General features: G+C 39.4%; 1 long non-coding RNA gene across 2 annotated transcripts in view; it reads right to left on the bottom strand.

Annotated features, from left to right (window-relative positions):
- Positions 1-21,210, bottom strand: part of LOC126064886 (uncharacterized) — a 339,348-nt gene that overhangs the window by 238,461 nt on the left and 79,677 nt on the right. Inside the window, exon 3 of one of the 2 annotated variants that reach the window (XR_007514669.1) lies at positions 19,097-19,595. The exons of the other annotated variant lie outside the window; for it this stretch is intronic. This is a non-coding gene — a long non-coding RNA (uncharacterized LOC126064886). Of the gene's footprint in view, positions 1-19,096; positions 19,596-21,210 lie in introns of those variants that run through there. 2 annotated transcript variants of the gene reach the window in all.

Genomic DNA, 21,210 nt, shown 5'->3' with positions numbered 1-21,210 from the left:
GTTTTTTAGTTTGGGGTAACTTATCCAGCTTATTAGAAAGATTGATGTAAGCTAATGATACCTGTTTTGCTCACCAGAGCCCAATTCTGACCAGTCACAAAAACCTTCAAGCACTTCTTTCTGTCTCCAACTTCTGAACATGCCAGTCAAAGGGCTACCAATGGGCAGGAAAACAGCTCTGCTCCATGTTCCACATCAGCTGTTGTCGGTACTCTGATCAAGGAGTTCCCAGAGAATACTGAGTAACCCTGAAAGAACTGCCGATTGAAGGATCTAGGTGCTAAGTCCCCCTTAGCACCTCTAGTCACTCAGTTATTTCCTTTCATTTGCTCATTTGCTGTGCCATTTATTCAACAAAATTTTTAAGCCACCATACAGCTAAGTGGTAAATGCTGGAAATTCAAAAAATTTAAACAGAGTCCATGCCCCCTTTGAGCTCACACTCTAGAGAAGATGATGAAGGTAGCATTCTCCAGGGTGACCTAAACAGAACAAGCCTTATTTCTCTTCAAATATTGAATATACTGTGGACTGCCAGAAAAATGGACAAATCTGTCTTGGAGGAAACACAGCCAGAATGCTCCTTAGAAGTGAGGATAGTGAGACTTCATTTCGCTGACTTTGGACATGTTATCAGGAAGGAGCAGTCCCTGGAGAACATCGTACTTTGTGTAGTTGAGGGTCAGTGAAAACGAGGAAGACCCTCAATGAGATGCATTGACTCAGGGGCTGCAACAATGGGCTCAAATATACCTACTATTGTGAGGATAGCACAGGACCAGGCAATGTTTTGTTCTGTTATACATGGGATCGCTATGAATCAGAGCCAACTCAATGGCACCTAACAACAACAACAAATAGGGTCCAGTGTCTTCCTACAGATTATATTTGGAAACTTCTGTTCTATTGAAAATTTAGCATTTAATCTCTGAAAAAATCCTAACAACACGAGATGATAAAAGTAAAAAAGGAAGTTTTCCCTTTGTGTCATCTCCTACCCTCACTTGCCAGCTGTAGTCATTGAAGGAATTTGGTGTGTGTGCGCATAAATGTTTTTACATATGTGCACAAATGTGTGCAAAAAAAGATAGATCCACATCCTTTTTTCACTCAAAAATATGTCACAAGTGCCCTTTGTTATTAGTATATGTTTTACTTAATTTAATTTCACAGCAACATTTTGAGCTAGGTTTAATTTCTCATCTCCTTTCCCCAAACCCCTCCTCCTAAGCCTGACACTTGCCTCTGTAATAGTTTTTCCTCTGTATTAGCTTTCTAGCTCCCCTTTGGTCAAAGGATCAGGTAATCATTACCTTAGGTGTAATTCTGAGAGAGAGAGAAAGAATATCAAATAGTCATCTTGGCCATGTCCTTAGATTTTTCTTTTTAAAACCTGTGTCTGAAGTTCAACTTCTGTTCCCAGCTTTTTTGCTTCAATTGTACTCTTGGGGCCAAAAATCATAGTGTCATCTCTCACAAGTGCCTGCTGATGGCTTTCCAAGCAGTAGGCTCTGTCAGAAGGGCAAATTTTTATCCACCTCTGACTCTCCACCTTTACCTTGGGCAGATTTCCACCTGTCCTGTTCTAAGGATGTGAGTGACACAGTTGTCCTCGGTCCTGAGCTGAGGCTAAATCTTGGAATCAGTGGTTGTCCTCATTTCAGCACAACTGCTGATTGAAAATGGGACCCTTCCTCTAATGTGTCCCTGCAAAAGGGTCACAGTCCTGACCTCAGCTATAGCTCCACCTCCTTATTAACAAAGAAAAACAAAATGAGGAAGGAGGAAGAGAAAAGCATCCCTTTATTTTCTTTTCTGGGCCTTTGGAGCTTTGCAGAGCCATTAAAAAAAAAAAAAAAAATGAAAGGCTATTGCTTTTAACTCTGAAAATATTCACCTTTTAACTCAAGGATTCTGCCCTTGAACTTCAAAACTGTGTCCTGCCTAAAAGACCAAAGGGTTTCCAAGGTAGACTTGGCCTCATGGTTTCTGAGCACTTTTCCTGTTGATTTACTATTCTCATCTTGCGTTTGACATCTTTACATTTTTTTGTGTGTGATCTAGAGAGAGGATTGAACTGAAATATAAGGAGCCCCTATAGCAGGTATTCAGAGGCATTTAAGAGGGAAACCATCTGACATTCTCTCCATTTACACAATTGAGAAAACAAAGTACATAAAGGTAAGAAGGCTCTATCAAGCTTGGTTTCCAGCCTGCCAACCAGTGGGATAAAGTTCAGGCTTTCTAGTTAGTTACATGTATGTGGCTCTTTTCTTTCTTTTTTGATTATTAGTGTTCAAGTGTATCATGAGGCTATTGGGACAGGATCAGACCATGTAACATATATAAAAAAAAATATATAGTTTTGTTAATTATTCAAGTCATGGATATTAAATAAAAGATCATTTCTAAAACCAATGTAGTAAAAATACTATAATCATTAGCTCAAAAAAAACACTAAGTGATACGGACTTTATACCAGAAATGTATTAGTCAATGAATTTGAGGCCTGAAAACTATGCAAATTCAAACGAGCTGACTGTTGGTAATTAGTCACTCATATAAGTCAAGGAATCTTAATATTTAGCTAATTATAGATACATTGAATTGGAATACCATCCAGAACTTTTCACGCTTAAAAATCACATTCTACTATGCCATTTAACACCTGAGAGGTCTAACATCCAAAAATATCCCATGCTTTGCTAGATAATCCTTGGGAAATTTTTGAAAATTTACCAAGTATCATCATTTTGAAACATTCACTAATCTTGGTTTACTAGTTTAACTTATCTCCTAATTCTTTTTACCTACATAAAAATATTTTTACAAAAGTACATAAAAATTTTAATATACTGCTTAAGAAGGATGACACTGAATTGACTCTGCTCAGCATTGATACCAAACCAAACCAAATCCAGTACCGTTGAGTCAGTTCCAACTCATAGTGACCCTATAGGACAGAGTAGAACTGCCCCATAGAGTTTCCCAGGAGTGCCTGGTGGATTTGAACTGCCGACCCTTTGGTAAGCAGCCGTAGCACTTAACCACTACGCCACCAGCACTGATACCACCTGTAATATTTCCTAGCTTTGTGGTCTTAAACAAGTTACTTAATAGTACTGTGGCTCTACTAGCTCATCTATAAAATGGGGACATTAATCCCTACCTTACACACTTGCTGCCATGAGTGAAGCTATACTCTGGACACTCAGACTTGCTATCTGGTACCCTCTGGACAGGAGGCCCTGGATGATACAAACAGTTAAACGCTCTACTACTAGCTGAAAGGTTGGAGGTTTGAACTCACCCAGAGGCACCTCAGAAGACAGGCCTGGTGATCTAATTCGAAAAGGTCACAGCCCTGAAAACCCTATGGAGCAGTTCTACTCTGCATACATGGGGTCACCATGAGTGGTCAGTGACTTGATGGCAACTATCAACAACGCCACCCTCTGGATCCATTCCATTCATGTGGATTCTCAGAAGAAGAGAGGCCTCGTGGGGTTCTTTTACCTGTCCTGCCTCCACGTGCTCCGTGTCATTATTAACACATAAAACAAGGCACAGTTTTACTCTTCAAAGTGCAAACAGGGTGAAAGGGAGGAGCCATGTGCAGGTAGGAAGGAGCCGTGTGCAGGCAGGGAGGAGCCGTGTGCAGGTAGGGAGGACCAATCCCCTCTCCCATTGATCACTACAAACATAATCTATATTTGTGGTGTCAAACTGCTGTGCTATTTGTACTTTGTTCATCATAATAGGTGTGCTAGTGGAAGTTAGAGCCCCAACAACAACAAAAAAATAAAATAAAAACCCTCATTGTACACTAACTGGTCTCCTGATTTTGAACAAGACTTTTTTTTTCCAGCTTCAGTTTCCAATTATGTAAACAGGTGATATTATCTGCCTAGTAAGATGCCTGGGACAGAATAGGTGTTCACTTAAGGAAACAACAGCCAAAATTGATGAGCCCATTTCTATTTGCCACTGCAGGGAATGCTTGCCATGTGTTGGCTCAGCTCATCTCATCTGGATAACAAGGACATGGGATAGGTATGATTTGTTTCCTGATCTCTAAAATGGGGACATGAGGCTCAGAGAGGTTTAGTAATTTCCCAGTGTCACACAGGAAGTTAGATTACTTAGATTTAAGTGCTCCAAGAACTCCAATATCTGAGCTTTTCATCACCATATTATACTACCTTGGCTTACTGAACAAAAGGAAAAAATGAGCTCTCTGCACAAGGTTTTTGTGTGAAAAAATTATTTTTATTAAAACGAACTTCATGGCGGGGCCAAGATGGCTGACTAGGTAGAAGCTACCTCGGATCCCTCTTGCAACAAAGACTCGGAAAAACAAGTGAATCAATCACATACATGACAATCTACGAACCCTGACCATCAGACACAGATCTAAAGAGTTGACCTGAGTGACAGAGACTGAGAATGAACAAACACGGGGAAGCAGCGACTGTTTTCGGAGCCTGGAGCCAGCGTCCCAGGCAGGAAACCTTGGCGCCGGGCTTTGGACTGGGCACAGGGGAGCTGAGCACGGCATCCTGTGACGGCGCAAACATGGGGCACAGCCCTAGCCCCGTGAACTGACCTCGGGGGAAGCCCAGCCAGTGCACACAGGCAGCGCAGCGATGCGGCTGACAGGAGGAGAAGTCACCGGGAGGCAGCGACTGGTTTTGGAGCCGGGAGTGCAGCATTCCAGCCAGGGAACCTTGACACTGGCCTTTGGACTGGGAGCGGAGGAACTAACCACGGCTTCTGAGACAGCGCAGGCACGGGACTTGGGCCTGACCATCAGGGGCAATCTCTACCCAGCCAGTGCACACAGTCGACGCGCCCCTCGGGAATCTCAGACAAAACAGTCATCACAAGCAAGGTAAGTAACTTTGTCTATATTCTGGGGTGCTACTCTCTCCTATTTATCTGAGCCCTCTCCTCCCTTTCCCGGGCAGCTTCATTAACATTGGAATTTCCTGAGCCAGAGAGTGAACTGCGCTGAGGTTTTTCTTTCTTTCTTTTTTTTTTTTTTTGGTCTTTTTCTAACCCATTCTCCTGGCCTGAGAGAAGCAGCTACAAAAAACCCAGGGACCAAAAATCCTTCCCTAATTGGACTGAAAACACAGAACCAGCTCCAGCCAAGCATACGTGATCCACAGTCTTGGGCTTTCATCCCTACAGGGGACAAGGTGGCTATTATAATGCAAAGGCAATTCTGATAGGGATCTGACTGTAATTGTTTTAGCGGATTACTGGAAAAACAAGTTTCCCAGGTCTGATATCTCTGCGTATTCAACAGAGCCCTCACTGACCCACAACAGGGAACTGAGGGCTGAAGCTCCCCTCAGACCACCTAGCCTCCTGCCTTAGGGGTCTAAGGAGGGTGACACCTACCAATCTGTAGAGGTACTTGCATTGGGGGCCTAAGGTACAGCTGCAGAGCCCACCCACCAAGGTGCTTTAGGAATACAGACACACCTACCTCACTGACACTTGGGGGAAGCCTGTCAGCATCCTGCCCCCCCTGGAGTGTGAACCCCTGCTGCTACTAGAATCTGGTGAACTCAACTATCACCACTACTTCTGTAGGTGGATAGGTGACAGTCTGCACCACACACTTGATGACACAAAGTCAGATTCTACTCAATAGTGAATGGACTCAGGCTTATATATCTGGTAACAGCCCAAACCACTGGTAATAGGACATAAGTGATTCAAGGGCTACAACAATCAAGACAGAGCAATCTAGTAGCCCATCTACGTATACTGAAAGAAAACAAAACAAGATAAGACTCAGTGAGCAAATATAGAATAAATCACTACAATATCTTAGTGATGGCTCAGAGACAGCAGTCAATATCAAACCACATAAAGAAGCAGACCATGATTGCTTCTACAACTCCCCAAACTAAAGAATCAAAATCTTTCCCAAATGGAGATACACTCCTGGAATTGCCAGATACAGAGTATAAAAATCTAATTTACAGAATGCTTCAAGACATCAGGGATGACCTCAGAAATGAAATAAGGCAATCTATAGAAAAAGCCAAGGAACGCTCTGATAAAGCAGTTGAAGAACTCAAAAAGATTATTCAAGAACATAGTGGAAAAATTGATAAATTGCAAGAATCCATAGAGAGACAGCATTCAGAAATCCAAAAGATTAACAGTAAAATTACAGAATTAGACAACGCAATAGGAAGTCAGAGGAGCAGACTCGAGCAATTGGAATGCAGAGTGGGAGATCTGGAGGACCAGGGAATTGACACCAATACAGCTGAAAAAAAAAAATCAGATAAAAGAATTTAAAAAAATGAAGAAACCCTAAGAATCATGTGGGACTCTATCAAGAAGAATAACTTGCGTGTGTGATTGGAGTCCCAGAACAGGGAGGGATAACAGAAAATACAGAGAGAATAGTTGAAGATCTGTTGGCAGAAAACTTCCCTGACCTCATGAAAGACGAAAGGATATCTATCCAAGATGCTCATCGAACCCCATTTAAGATTGATCCAAAAAGAAAATCACCAAGACATATTATCATCAAACTTGCCAAAACCAAAGATAAAGAGAAAATTTTAAAAGCAGCCAGGGATAAAAGAAAGGTCTCCTACAAAGGAGAATCAATAAGAATAAGTTCAGACTACTCAGCAGAAACCATGCAGTCAAGAAGGCAATGGGATGACATATATAGAGCACTGAAGGAGAAAAACTGCCAGCCAAGGATCATTTATCCAGCAAAACTCTCTCTGAAATATGAAGGCGAAATTAAGACATTTACAGATAAACACAAGCTTAGAGAATTTGCAAAAACCAAACCAAAGCTACAAGAAATACTAAAGGAAATTGGTCAGAAAACCAATAATATCAGATACCAGCACAACACAAGGTCAAAGAACAGAGCATCCTGATATCAACTCAAACAGGGCAATCACAAAAACAAATTAAGATTAATTTTAAAAAGAAAAAAACACTCAAAACAGGGAATCATTGAAGTCAATATGTAAAAGATCACAATAATCAAAAAGAGGGACTAAATACAGGTGGCATAGAACTGCCATATGGAGAAGGATACAAGACGATATAGGACAATACTAGTTAGGTTTTTACTTAGAAAAATAGGGGTAAATATTAAGGTAACCACAAAGAGGTATAACAACTCCATAACTCAAAATAAAAACCAAGAAAAACATAACGACTCAGCAAACATAAAGTCAAATACTATGAAAATGAGGAACACACAATTTACAAAGAAAAACGACTCAGCACAAAAAAGTGGAAAAATGAAATTGTCAACAACACACATAAAAAGGCATCAAAATGACAGCACTAAACACATACTTATCTATAATTACACTGAATGTAAATGGACTAAACGCACCAATAAAGAGACAGAGAGTCTCAGACTGGATAAAGAAACACGATCCGTCTATATGCTGCCTGCAAGAGACACACCTTAGACTTACAGACACAAACAAACTAAAACTCAAAGGATGGAAAAAAATATATCGAGCAAACAATAAGACGAATCTGTGAAACATTTCATAACATGGAGGAACCTGGAAGGCATTATGCTGAGTGAAATTAGTCAGAGGCAAAAGGACAAATATTGTATAAGACCACTATTATAAGATCTTGAGAAATAGTATAAATTGAAAAGAACACATACTTTTGTGGTTACAAGGGGGGGAGGGGGGTGGGAGAGGGGTATTTACTGATTAGTTAGTAGATAAGAACTACTTTAGGTGAAGGGAAGGACTCAATATATGGAAGGTCAGCTCAATTGGACTGGACCAAAAGCAAAGAAGTTTTCGGGATAAACTGAACGCTTCAAAGGTCAGCGGAGCAAGGGTCGGGGTTTGGGGACTATGGCTTAAGGGGACTTCTAAGTCAATTGGCAAAATAATTCTATTATGAAAACATTCTGCATCCCACTTTGAAATGTGGCATCTGGGGTCTTAAATGCTAACAAGCGGCCATCTAAGAGGCATCAATTGGTCTCAACCCACCTGGATGAAAGGAGAATGAAGAACACCAAGGTCACACGATAACTATGAGCCCAAGAGACAGAAAGGGCCACATGAACCAGAGACTTACATCATCCTGAGACCAGAAGAACTAGATGGTGCCCGGCCACAACCGATGACTGCCCTGACAGGGAGCACGACAGAGAACCCCTGAGGGAGCAGGAGATCAGTGGGATGCAGACCCCAAATTCCCATAAAAAGACCAGACTTAATGGTCTGACTGAGACTAGAGGAATCCCAGCGGTCAGGACAGGAACTATTCCCGAAGACAACGCATCAGACATGGAAGGGACTGAACAATGGGGAGGAGAGAGATGCTGATGAAGAGTGAGCTACTTGTATCAGGTGGACACTTGAGACTGTGTTGGCATCTCCTGTCTGGAGGGGAGATAGGAGGGTAGAGAGGGTTAGAAACTGGCAAAATTGTCACGAAAGGAGAGACTGGAAGGGCTGACTCATTAGGGGGAGAATAAGTGGGAGTATGGAGTAAGGTGTATATAAGCTTATATGTGACAGACTGACTTGATTTGTAAACGTTCACTTAAAGCTCAATAAAAATTATTAAAAAAAAAAAAAGAACTTCATATGGAAACCATGGTCTCAGGGCACACTTAGATCAATTGACATAATAGTTTATAAAGAAACTGTTTATATCCTACTTTGGTGAGTAGCATCTGGAGTCTTAAAAACTTGCAAATGGCCATCTAAGATACATCTATTGGTCCCATTATGTTCAGAGCAAAGGAGAATGAATAAAACCAAAAACACAAGGAAAAAATTAGTGCAAAGGACTAATGGACCACATGAACCGCAGCCTCTACCAACCTGAGCCCGGAAGAACTAAATGGTGCCTGGCTACCACCGGTGGCTGCTCTGACAGGAATCACAGTATAGGGTCCCAGACAAGGCAAGAGAAAAATGTAGAACAAAATTCAAATTCACAAAAAAAGATCACACTTACTGGTCTTACAGAGACTGGAGGAACCTTGAGACTATGGCCCTCAAACACCCTGCTAACTCAGAGCTGAAGCCACTCCCAAAGTCCACCTTTCAGCCAAAGGTTAGGCAGGCCTATAAAACAAACAATAACACATGTGAGGAACACGTTTCTTAGTTCAATTAAGTAAACGAGACCTAATGGGCAACACCTGACCAAAAACAAAGACAAGAAGACAGGAAGGGACAGGAAAACTGGACGAATGGGCATGGAGAACCCAGGGTAGAAAGGGAAAGGGGGAGAGCGCTGACACATTGTGGGAATTGCAACCAATGTCACAAACAAATTTGTGCATATAATTTTTCAATGAAAAACTAATTTGAAGTCTAAAATAAAAAATGCTAAATAAAAAGAACTTTGTAAATGAAGAGGGTTATTATTATTAACACAGCTGCTGGGCCAAAAAAAATGAGAGTCTTACGTATGTGAGGTAAATTCCTACATTCTTGGAATATGAAACTTCTTACACTCAGGAGAAGAATAATCTGTTGCCATCAAATCAATGCTGACTCCTAGCAACCCCAAAGGGACAGAGTAGAACTGCCCCATAGAGTTTCCAAGGCTGTAAATCTTTATGGAAGCAGACTGCCACATCTTGGTCCCTCGGAGTGATTGGTGGGTTCGAACCACCAACCTTTTGGTTACTAGCCAAGTCCTTTAACCCATTGCACCACCAGGGCTCTTGCAGAAGAAGGATAACATCAGCTGTCTGCTCAGATTTATGAGTAGGAAAATAAAGAAAAGACACTGCACTTGGCTCTGTTCCTTTGAACATGAGATGTCACCAAACCAGGGTAGGTGGAATATAACACCTAGGAAAAAATGACGTGACTCGGGCTCTGCATACATTTTCACATTTAATCCTCACTGTTCAATTCTAAATCATTCAATTAAAAGCCAATTGAGAAATCAGAGCAGTAAATAAATAAATAAACTAATTAAACTTTCGCTACATGCATGGTGTTATTTGTCCAAGACACATTGGGTGAGAACAAGCCTGCCCAGTCGAGTCAATTCCAACTCATCATCAACCTTATATGACAGAATAACACTGCCCTTTTGGGTTTTCTAGGCTGTAACTTTTACAAGAGAGCCCTGGTGGTGCAGTGGTTAAGAGCTCATCTGCTAACCAAAAGGTCAGCAGTTCAAATCCACCAGCCACTCCTTAGAAACTCTATGGGGCAGTTCTATTCTCTCCTATAGGGCCGTTATGAGTTGAAATCAACTCAGTGGCAATGGGTTTGGTTTGGTTTTTTGTTTGGGTAATCTTTACAGGAGCAGACTGCCACATCTTTCTCCTGCAGAACACCTGGTAGGTTCGAACCACTGACCTTTCTGTTAGCAGCTGAGTGCTTAGCCACTGTGCCACCAGGGCTCCTTAGAATAAAAACTACTCCACAGCAAAGCTACAAGATAGTATTATCATCGATTGTTACGTAAAGAGGCTGAATCTCAGAGATATTATATATTTTTTTCCATAATTGTAAGGCTAAAACAAGTATTAGCATTAATATTCAAAGACACTCTGTCATATTCCAACACTCTTTCCAAGCTCCTGCCTTGTACTAGACACAGGTGAAGGAATTTGGGAATGGGGTAAAAGGAAAAAAAAGGGTGAAATAAAGCAGAAAATCTTTTCTTGAAAGGCATCCTCAGCTTGGTGACACTGACCGCGTGACCGATGGGTCATTTCTATTTTATGTCAGATGGAGGTGTTTAAATTCTCAGCTTCAAGATTGATTGAAAATCAGATCATATCATACCGTCTGCCAAATCTCAACTTTCAGCTATTATTCTCCTCTTAACTTTTTTTTTTTTTTTTAACTTTCTCCTACAACAAAAGAAGAGGTCTGTTCTCATATTCTTCAATTTTCAACAGCTCTTTTTGGGATCATAAGCAATTGACAAAAGAAATGGACACGTTTTCTTCTAACGTGCTTGCCTCTGAAAATGTGGGCTCTGTTGAAGCAATTGGGGACAAATCGTAATACTGTCATCTTTCTAATATTTAAACAAAGCGTCTGAGGAATCATTTTCAATGCTTTCCTGACCTGAGCTGTTTTGACAACATTATGTTTCAGAAAACATAAAAACGATGACTAGATGCTAGCAAAGTAGTAAATTTACTGACCATTTTTGTCTATCTCACGGGAAAAGATTCTCGATTAAAGAAAAGTTCTCCATTTTCCCTGTTAAAAATGATCTGTTTGGACAGGAACCATCCCCGAAGACAACTCATCAGACATGAAAGGGACTGGACAGTGGGTGGGTGAGAGATGCTGATCAAGAGTGAGCTAATTATATCAAGTGGTCACTTGAGACTGTGTTGGCATCTCCTGTCTGGAGGGGGGATGGGAGGATAGAGAGAGTGGGAAGCTGGCAAAACTGTCACGAAAGGAGAGACTGGAAGGGCTGACTCATTAGGGGGAGAGCAAGTGGGAGTATGGAGTAAGGTGTATATAAACTTATATGTGACAGACTGACTTGATTTGTAAACGTTCACTTGAAGCTCAATAAAAGTTAACTAAAAAAAAAAAAAAAAGACTAATCAGACCAAGTACTGGCAAGGATGTGGACCAATGGAACTCTCCAACACTGCTGATGGGGATGTAAAATAGTTTAAACACTTTGGAAAAGTTAAACATGCTGAATTGTACGTGTAGAAATTGTTGAATCAGTGTACATTCTTCTGCATATATTCTCAACAACAACAACAAATAAAGTGAATTAAAAAGAGTTAAAAAAAAAAATGATCTCTTTTACGTGGCCCCTGCCTTCTTTCTAATTGTACGTGATCTTTCTGTTGGTGATACCCACATCTTTTATTCAACTCATCTTACAATTTAATATTTCTTCTCCTTTAACAATATGTGTCAGGTGATGGTGGGGGTGGTTCCCCACTCTGTGAGTTTTGTTCCATGTGTCTCAGCTCCTCTGGCTTCTCTCCTCCTGCCCCTCCCCCAGCTTGGTCCTTCTCTTCCCAGTAAAGAAGACATGATTGACTTGAGAGTTTAGCAGAAGAAACTGTGTGCCTAATTGATCCCTTTGCTCTTTTTTCTCCTCCTTCTTGGCATAAGCTGCCTACAGAAATCGTCTATCGTACTCTGCCTCTTTGGGAGTGTGGTTTGTCCCAGACCAGTGTGTGGAACCAAGTGAAAAATTTGTTTAATTCTTAGGTTCATGATTTGAAATACATTCTTCCTGGAGATAGCCATGTTCTCCAGTATCAGTTTGTATTAGTAGCACAGATAATATTTCTGTGCCTACCTAACTTTTTCCTTCATCTTATCACTCATTTGGAGCAAAACTACGATGGGGAATAGAGTTTCTATATATTAACCAGTTGCTGTCTAGTCGATTCCGACTCATAGGGACCCTATATAAAAAAAAAAAAAAAAAAAAAATTTATAATAGGCCACTGAAAAAACCTGAACAGAAGAAAATAGAGAAACAAGTATTCACAAACACAATAGAGTTTTCCCTTTGTATAAACATCATAATTCCAGAAACAGAGTTCTATTCCTATTCTGGAAAATATAGGTCAGTCATCTGATGAGGAAAAGAAAAAAAAAGAAACAGTTATCACATTGTATTTTGAAACATCTGTCTCTAAACCCAAAAGATGTATCTCTAATTGTATTGAGGCAAAGGGGACAGGGAGTTAGGGGAAAAGAATAAGAGAAAGAATAAAGAAAATCATTAAACAGAGAGGAGAGGTTATAGATTTTCCCTATTACGTGTTCAAATTTGTCAACATATCACAAACATAATGGTACAATGAATAAGAGTGTTTGCTCTGAAGCCACAATAACTGGATTCAAATTCTGGCTCTGCCACTAGCTGTTTGGTCTTGGGTTTTTCATTTCATCTTTCAGAATCTTAATCTCCTCTCTTGAACAAAACATAATATCTACTATATAGAATCATTAAAAAAAAAAGGGGGGGTTCACATGCAATGTACTTCATTTTTCCCATCAAAAATCTGAGCAGACAGCAAATCAGCAAAAGTTAGACTTTTCCTGAGTTGCTGAAGTCTCATGTAGCTCCAACACTGCTCAAAGAAAGTAGGAATTCCCCTCAGTCACCAAACACTCTTTTCTGATGGATTTTTTGTTCCATCCCATCAAACATCATGCATGGTTATACTAAGCATTCATTAAAATTGGATAGCAACATCAGCATATGAGATACATTGGGTTGCTAGTCGTTGTGTATTGAAAGTAAAGATGAAAAGATGGTTGGTGCTATGTTTAGACTTTCTTACCATTTAGATATGATAAACCCATCTCCAAAACCAATAGTAAACACAACACACAAGACATACCGAGATACATACCCATGATGTGCCAGTTCAAAATTTTAAAAATGAGATAATTTTGTTGGGATTAAGAGATTTTGTTGTAAAGTGTGATGATGCTTAATAACACTGACTTTGCCTGCCCTCTCCAACTCTGCCTTTAGTCTCTTCTTTTCATTTTGTGAGCTTGTATTTTCCCTTTGAAATCTGATCCCAAAAGTATCTCCTCTCTGAAGCCTGCCCCAATATCCCTGGGCAATATATTAGAAATTTTTACAGAAAATACAAGGCTGAGAATAATGAGAACAAATATTCATTTAAGGAGAATATGTATTATATGTATTTTTTCAAATTATTTTTTAATTTTTCACTATATTTGTTTTATACCATCAACAGGGATATTTTTAAAACTTAAATTGTTTTTCCATACATGATAGATACTTTTTGGATGACATCTGCTGAAGACTTTGAAGCTAAATTATAACTGGAAAGCCAATTATATGTCAAACATGTCTTGCATGCTATAATATAGTTAACACAAAAACATACTCTCAAAACCAGCAGATTATGAAACAAATAAAAGCAAACATTATTTTCTGCAATGTATAAATTATTACAGTGCTCTATACATCTGTTCTTCTCTTATTGTGTGGCTTCTTTATGGTTGGTATTCATTCTTTAGGTCCAAAGACTTTCTCTATAAAAGATAAAGATACACTTTCCCCCAAAGGTCATATAAGATCATCCACTGACTCCTGGAAAAATATTTTCATTCCAAGCAGAAACCCTTCTAAATAACTTTTAGACTTTAAGGAATGCTTGGAGAAGCCAGTTGTGCTGAGAAAAGAAATTTGAGTAAATAATTTTTAATACATAAATAGATATGTAGTTAATGATTTGGGTTGTTTCCTATATTTTGGAAAGCTTGGGTTCTTAAATCCTCTAATATAGATGAATTTTAACCTAATGTCTGTAGATCCATAAGCCCACTGCCATCGAGTCAAAGCCAACTCAGAGTGACCCTATAGGACAGAGTAGAACTGCCGCATAGAGTTTCCAAGGCTGTAAATCCTATGGAAACAGACTGCCACATCTTTCTCCCATGGAGCCGCTGGTGGGTTCGAACCACAGACCTTTAGGTTAGCAGCCAAGTGCTCTAACCACTGTGTCACCAAGGCTCCTCTTAGATCAATAAAGGGTCAGTGAATTGGCTTAGACACTGCTCTATGTTTCAGCGAGAACGGAATTAAAAATGAAGTGAACTTCAGACACCAGGCTGCTGGTTCCAACAGCAATAACCACTTACACATGCTAATTTCCCTCCATAAATAACAATTCATGTATAACTCAGCACTGTGATTAGCACATAGACAATAACCAATATATAATAACTAGTAGCTTTAAAAATTTTTTTTTCTTGTAATTATTGTATCATTCTCATATTTTCATTTTATAGATGAAGAAACTGAGATTTAGGAAGCTTAAAAAAAAACTTCTTTTTTTTTTTAAATACAGCAGAGAGCTAAAATGTACTGGAGTCATGAGGCGAACCTAGGCTAAAGGAGAAATATCTCCAAAAGGAAAAGGAGTGGAGGTTGAGGTTTGAGCACGAGAGGCTGGAGATGGCTGTTGGACATCCCAGTGTAGATATCAATTAGACAATTGGATCTGGGATTTGGGAAATTAAGTTGGAGACACAGATTTAGGAAATATTCACATGTAAGTTATAACTTATGAAGTTACAGTGAAGGTAAGGGAAATGATTAAAGTCTGAAGTGGAGAATGCTAAAAATTATCAGAAAAGATGACCATTAAGAGAGTATTTGCAGATGCCAACATTAAAATGTTGGCAGATGGAAAGTTTCTCATAGACTACTTTGAAAAGAAAAAAATCAGAGAGGTAGGAGAGGAAACAAGAGAACCTAATGTCAGAGATGCCAAAGAAAGTGACAGTTCCAAGAAGGGACTTCAAGAGGTCCACTGCTGTCAAGTAAGAGAGGACTGAACAGAGGAGTCAGTTGAGTTGGCAAATGGAAGACCAACTCTAGTGGAGTGACTAGAGAGAAAACATATTGCTGTAGGTTTGAAAGAAAAACAGACAATGGAGTTGAGAACACTGTTCATAGGAGGAGCTTGCTAATGACAGAATGAAGAGGAACCAGTAATGAAGAAAAGAGGGGAGGAAACCCTTTCTGGCCTTATTTTTCACCTCACAAGAGGAGAAATAAACTATGTGTTGATAGGCTGTGGAAGAGGGGCAGATGAAAAAGAAAACTGAAGGGGCAGGACAGGGTGAATCAGCAACAGAACAAGAGCATGTATGAGATCCAGGGATGAGTTTGAGAGCACTGGAAGAAGGAGGTTTAGCCTCTGGCCAGAGAGAAAGAGGTTTTTGTCTGAGCATGGAGAGTGAGGCTGAGGAAATAGAAATGTCCACAACATGGCAGCGGACTGGTTCATGTCTACAGCCTCCATTTCTGAGTAGGAGGAAGCCAGGACATTGGCTGAGAGTGGAGCAGCAAGTCAGAAGTGGCTGAGAGTGGTTGAGCAGCAAGTCAGAAGTGAGTGATTAAAGTTTGGAATGGATGTTTTGGGACATATGAGAGGTAGCTGACCAGAGATACATGAGGGATTGTTGAATAGACCTTAGGGTACACCTGAGGATAAAGAACATAAATCTGCAAACTTGTGTGACTCCCTCTGAAAGCACAGCAGCCAACATACAATTGAAAAGCAGACACATGTCAGACTAGTTATTTAATGCTCAAAACTGTCCTGAAGGAAAGCATTATTATTCCCTTTTTGTAGATGGAGAAACTGATGCCTTACCTAAGTGATGTAGACAGTTGAGTTCTGATCTCATGTGGTCTGCTATACCACCCTCCCTCCTTGAGCGATCATCCACCATGTTAACCTCACTAATGATTTTCAATAAGAGTGTCCTGCTTGTATGGAAGATACACTGAGGAAACATTTACTGCGAACCAGGGCTTTTAATAATTAAATGTTCCCAGAAAAGGGCTGGGCTGCCTCTAAGGACAATGGAAATGTCATGTACTTTAGAAGGTTTGTGTGTGTCTCTCTCAGCGTGTATGTGTGTTTCAATTCTTTTGTGCAAAATATATCTAATGTAGTGGAGCTTGCTTTGCCTTCGATAGTGGCTCCTTTTGTTCAGATTTTATGAAGTCATTAGCCATTCCCCTTTATTTACAAAGAATAAAGAAGGAAATCTCTTTGAGTTTTAATTGCCATTTTGTGGTTAAATCCCAACATAATGGATTATGAGTGTTTTTGTCTCTCAAATCCTATTCCTTTTAGCTCATTTCGAGATGATCTCAAAAATGGATTTTTAATTAGGAAAAGGGGATAGCTTGTAATGTACCTTTAAAAAAATGAATTAGCAAAAAATAGTTGAGGATTTCTTTAAAAAACAAAATTTTAGTCAAAGTATTTTAAGCCGTGATGGACTCTGACATGCATAAAAAAAAAAAAAAAAAGAAAATACATAGGATTAGTTTATTAGCATACAGAATACTAGCTATTAAAATGAACAGTCCCCAAATCTCAGTGGTTTAAATCATACAAGTTTGGTTGTTGTCTTTGTTTGTTGCCCACCTGACAGGGAGCAGTTCTCCTGGGTGGCTTTTCTCCAAGTGGTGACTCAGGGATCCAGGTTTTTCGTGTGTACCATCCATTACACACTACCATGCCATGGAGTGGAAAGACGCAGCATAATTGATACCACTTTTAGACCTGGCCATAAAATCATAAGAATGAATTTATGGCCAGGTCTAAAAGTGGTATCAATTCTGCCCATATCTGATTGTTTAGAACCTAATCCCTTGACCCCAATTATAGCTGCAAGGGAGGCTGGGAAATGTGCCCGTTATGTATGTTCAGGAAAATAAATGAGATTGATGTGCATTGAGTTAATTTCAACCACAGATAGACTACGATACTACTTTTTTTCCTACTATGGTAAACATGAGCAAAATTTAAAGTTATACAGATATTTAACATTTCTGGATGATTATTCACCAAATGGAATGAATAATTCTTTGGTGGGTTTTCATCATTACTCTTACTTACACATTACCACTTCCTATTTATTTCAACATGACCAGATGAGACAATAGAAAACAGAGACTAAAAGAAAACTAACATTTACTGATAATCAAAATGAGGAAACAAAGTCTCAAAGGTTAAGTGAAATGGATGGTCAAGGCTGTTAAAGAACAAAGCTAGGATTCTACCAATGCCTTTAGGAATCCAACAGCTTTACGTGGAATCACAAGCATTAGAATGGTTTTCTCATTAAACAGCACCTACATGTTAAGGTTAATTTTAAGGGGTAGGAGAGTTGTCTAATGGCCTTCAAACATGCTGTACACCATGTCCAGAGTATTCTTAGCTTAGTCGGATCTTACCCATCAAGTCTCAAATAATCCCTCTGTAGAGAAGACTTCTATTTTTAACCCTGTTTAGGTACCTGTATCACTTCATTTTTATCTCTCCTGGCATCCTGGTTACCTATTTACTATCAAAATGTAATTTAAAAATGAGAAAAATACCACTAAGGAGAAAATCATCTCTCCTCTATATGGCTGAACGTTGGGATGGTACCAATATCATTTCCTCCTCTTGATCCAGGGCTTCCTACAGTGGCTAGCACTTTGTAGATGCTTAATAAATAAATGAATTAATGAATAAACATGTTGGCATGTTGAATATAATGCCTGGCAAACAGTATTGTTCAATAAATGCTAGGGGCTATAATTGCCAATTATCAATTGCCAAATCAAGACTTGGAAAAGTTAAATCACTGTCTGAGGGGTACACCTAGTAAATGATGGATTTCAACTTTGGACCCATGCCTGTCTGACTCCAAAGCCCATGATTTTTCTGCTATACATGAACTAGAATATTCATTTTGGTTTCCATGGTCTATTACAAAGATGTTGTATGTCCTGGAACACTGATGTGCTTGTTTATTTCCAGCAATAAGCCCAGATAGAAATGGTTCTATGTCCCACTTTGACCTTAGCTTTAATGCTAAAACAATACACGCAATTTGATTGATCTTCAATTTTCTTTTAATTCTATGAGGCCATTTTGGGAAATACAATTTATCCCGCACTTGGCTTGTGGCCACACATCAAATCAGTAGGTGCCTTAGGTATCTTTATAAATCCTTAAAACAGCCGTGCATGACGATTTTAAAGATAAAGAAACTGAGGCTCAGAGAATCTTACTTTGTGATCTCTGAAAATGTTCACAGTGTGAAGGAGCTAGGATTCAAACCCAAATCTGCCTCCAGAAACCATATTTTTATGATATAGCTACAGATTATATTTGGATTCCTGCAAACTATCTTTGATCCTTACAGGGCTGAGTGGCTTTGATGGTATTTGTTATGTCTGACACTGCAGAGACTATTAGCCCCTCACCTCCAAATTTTTATAAGCATCAGGACCAATACATCTTGAAAGGCAGTGAAAGATTTATTCCCCATTTCCTCTTTTGGTATTTCTTCCCAGAAAACATCTATTTTCGTTAGCACCATTAGATAAGCTAGGAGGTTAGGTTTGTGTATATGCGTGTGTATTGGTGTTTCTGTGCATATTTAAGCCTCAAAATGTAATCACAAGTTATAGGTCTTTCTGTTCCAAATATTGTTAAGGAAACATTTAAAGAAATAGAGAAAAACAACCTTTTTCCATTTTCCGTCTGCATTTGGCATTGTGTATTAGGTAGGTGGTCCTAGTAACAAATGAGTCATTCTTGTTACCAAGAGCCTGGAAATCATGAAGAATTATTGGTCATTAGACCCATATTTCAAGGAAAAGGCCACACTGAGGGTTGTTGGAGTTGTCAAGTACTCATTTTGTTCAATAGCCTTCCCCAGCCCTAATTTTAAGCAGTGGTTTCTCTTATAAAGTGACTGTGCACATATACTGCAGGGGTGAAATTTCAGGAAAAAGTGCATTAGAATCATTTAGGGAACTGTGGTTATACAATACTTGTGTGTGTTTGTATTACATATTGATAATAGCTTTAAATGGATGCACTGAAATTACTATAACGAAGAAGAATTGATACCTTTGAATTATGGAGTTGGTGAAGAATGTTGAATATTCCACAAACCGCCAGAAGAATGAACGAGTTTGTCTTGGAAGAAGTACAGCCAGAATGCTCCTTAGAAGCAAAGGTGGTGTGACTTCATCTCAGGTACTTTGGACATGTTATCAAGAGGGATTGGTTCCTGGAAAATGATATTATGCTTGGTAAAGTAGAAGGTCAACAAAAAAAGAGGCAGACCCTCAACGAGATGGACTGACATAGTCACTGCAACAATGGCTCAAACATAGCAATGATTATAAGGACGGCACAGGACTGGGCAGTGTTTTGTTCTGTTGTACATAGGGCTGCTATGAGTCAGAAGGGACTTGATGGTACCTAACAACAACATAGCATCCTAAGCACAGGCATCTCAAATGCTTCATTTTTAGAAAACATTTATATTACATTTTTAGGGTTAGACAATCTGTCGCTTCTTAGCTATTTGACTGTGTTTCACTGTGTTACTTTATTTACAACTTTTAATTATTAAACTATTGTCTCACCAGCACCTGGTTCATAGATTTTCCTGCAAATGTTATGCTTGAGATGGACATTAAGAATAAAATGAGGTTTCTGCCTTAAGAACTTCACTATCTAGTAACAGACAAGAGAAAGGACATATTAACATTATGATTTTTAAATAGAAATCAGTTGAAGCTAAACAAAGACAGCATAAACATAAGCAGCATAGCAGAGACAGACTATCTGAGTGTGAATCTTGGCTCTGGCAAGATTATAATTTGGACAAGTAATGTCAACTTGCTCTGGATCTGTAGTGCTCTTCCTAGAGTCCCCAAGATATGTTTCCCATTGGTGCTAGTCTTGGTCATCTGGCCTGCGTTTAAAACACATATTTTTGTGTCCCCAAAAAATACATGCTGTAAATTCTAACCTCTATGCCTGTGGTTATAGTTCCTTTTGGGAATGGTTATCTTAATAATGTTAATGAGGCAGGATTAGCGTAGGGTGTGTCTTGAGTCAATCTCTTCCGGAGATATAAAGGAGATTAAACAACAAGCTAGCAAGCAGAGATGGAGGAAGAGAGATGTCAAGCCACAAGAAGATTGCCCAGGAACAGAAGCTCAGAAGAGACAAGGTCTTTCCCCCAGAGCTGAAAGAAAGAGAGAAACCCTTTCCCTACAGCCAGCACCCTGAATTTGGGCAGCTAGGCTCCTCAACTGTGAGAAAATAAATTTCTCTTTGTTAAAGCCATCCACTTGTGATATTTCTGTTAGAGCAGCACTAGATAGCTAAGATGCCTGCTTTGGGCAAATGACACTTAGGAGACATGACATGAGCAGAGGTTTTTAATGAGCTGTGCACTTGGCTTGGCCTCTCACACTTTTGCCATTTATCCTGCAGAGAACATATCTCAGGTGGATGCTGATCCAAGGTGAATGAGCAAACAGGTGAAGTAGATCTGAACCCAACATGCCTAAAGTCAAGCAGCAGAGCGTCCATAGATTTGCAGATTCTTAAACAATAAAAATGTATGTTTGTGCTACAAGCCACTAAGATCTTAAGGTTGTTTGCAACACAGCAAAAACTGATGAATACATGATAGATGGATAGGTAGGTAGGTAGATAGACAGATAGATTATAAAGAAAAAAGTTTTCTGACGAATAGGAAGGATGGGTTCTCTCTTTTCTTCCTTTAGCTCTCTGGGTCTTCAGTGTTCAGAAGGCGACATTTTTGCAGTCTTTAGTTAATATCAATGTGAGATTTTATTAGTGTTGTCTGAGACACCTAACATATG

This window comes from Elephas maximus, chromosome 21 (assembly GCF_024166365.1).
Source record: "Elephas maximus indicus isolate mEleMax1 chromosome 21, mEleMax1 primary haplotype, whole genome shotgun sequence".
Taxonomy (NCBI): Eukaryota; Metazoa; Chordata; class Mammalia; order Proboscidea; family Elephantidae; genus Elephas; species Elephas maximus.
This window is presented reverse-complemented; position numbering and strand designations above follow the sequence as displayed.